Genomic DNA, 1,663 nt, shown 5'->3' with positions numbered 1-1,663 from the left:
CCCCCACCCCTCTCCATCCCCCTTCCCACCTCTCTCCATCCCCCCCACCCCTTTCTTTTCCCCTCACCAGCCTCTCCTTCCCTCCCCCACCCCTCGCCTTCACTCCCCCTCCCCCACCTCTCACTTTCACTCTTCCACCCCCTGCCTTCCCTCCCCTCTCCCACCCCTCGCCTTCCCTCCCCCTCCCCTCGCCTTCCCTCCCACTCCCCCACACCTCTCCTTCCCTTCCACCCACCCCTCTCCTTCCCTTCCCCCAATCCCTCTCCTTCCCCTCCCCCCCCTCCCCTCTGTTTGGCGGGGGGGGGGGGGGGTGCTGGAGGAGATTACAGAGATAGGGACGGACGAGGGATTTGAAAGCAAGGATGAGAGTTTTAAGATCGAGACGTTGCTTAACCGGAAGCCAATGTAGGTCAGCGAGCATAGGTGAGCGGGATTTGGTGCGAGTTAGGTCACGTCAGCCAAGTTTGGGATGACCTCAAGTTTACATAAGGTAGAATGTGGGAGGCCAGCCAGGAGTGTGTTGTAATAGTCAAGTCTAGAGGTAACAAAGAACATAACCTGAGAAATAAGAGCAGGAGTCAACCATTTGGCCCTTCGAGCCTGTTCTGTCATTCAATAAGATCATGGCTGATCTGAAAGGAATGGATGACGGCTTCAGCAACGGATAAACTGAGCTGAGCCGGGCGATGGGCGATGTTAGAGGTCGAAATAAACGGTCCTATCTATAGCGTGGCTATGTGGTCAGAAGCTCGTTTCAGGGTCAAATATGACACCAAGGTTGCAAACGGTCAGGTTCAGCCTCAGAGAGATACTAGGGAGAGGGATGGAGTCGGTGGCTAGGGAACGAAGGTTGTGGCGGGGACAGGAAACAATGGCTTCGGTTTTTCCAATATTTATTTGGAGGAAATCAATGCTCCGTTCTGGATGCCGGACAAGCATCAAACAATTTAGAGGGGTGAAGAGAAGTGGTGAGGTAGAGCTTGGTGCCGTCAGCGTACAGATGCCATGTTTTTGGATGATGTCGCCAAGGGGCAAGGTGTAGATGATAAATAGGAGGGGGCCAAGGATAGATCCTTGGGCGACACCAGGAATAACGAATCGAGGGGCGGGAAGAGAAGCCGTTGCAGGCGATTCTCTGGCTACGATTAGATGGATAAGAATGGAACCAGGCAAGTGCAGTCCCACCCAGCTGGACGACGGTGCTAATATATTATGGTCATACATGCTAATATATTACCTCCACTCCCAAGAGCAGGGTGTGGGATTAATGGAATAGCTCTATCAATGAGCCGGCACAGGCACGATGGGCTGAATGGCTACCTCCTGTGATGTTTCCCTCTATAATTCTAATATGTATTGCCCTGAAGCTCACCGTTCGGTAACTATTGTCCTTTCGACATGCGTGGCTCTATCCATTTTACAATCTCTCAGAGACCGGCAACTTGTGACTTTAGCCAGGCTGTGCTCCCTGGCTTTCTCAACTGTCTCCTCTTCTGGAACCTGACCTCCCCTTCTTCGGTGTTGGCCCATCCCTGGTATCCATTCGCTAATAAAGTCTGCTTGTGCCTCCTCCCAGTATCCCTCATATTGGGACATGTGCTTCAGGTAAAAATGTATTTCTTGATAACAATGCGTTCCTCCGATTTTTGTTCTGTCCAGGATA

The sequence above is a fragment of the Pristiophorus japonicus genome, unplaced genomic scaffold (genome assembly GCF_044704955.1).
Source record: "Pristiophorus japonicus isolate sPriJap1 unplaced genomic scaffold, sPriJap1.hap1 HAP1_SCAFFOLD_2131, whole genome shotgun sequence".
In the NCBI taxonomy this organism is placed as follows: Eukaryota; Metazoa; Chordata; class Chondrichthyes; family Pristiophoridae; genus Pristiophorus; species Pristiophorus japonicus.
The sequence above is the reverse complement of the archived record's forward strand: the minus strand, read 5'-3'. Positions refer to the sequence as shown.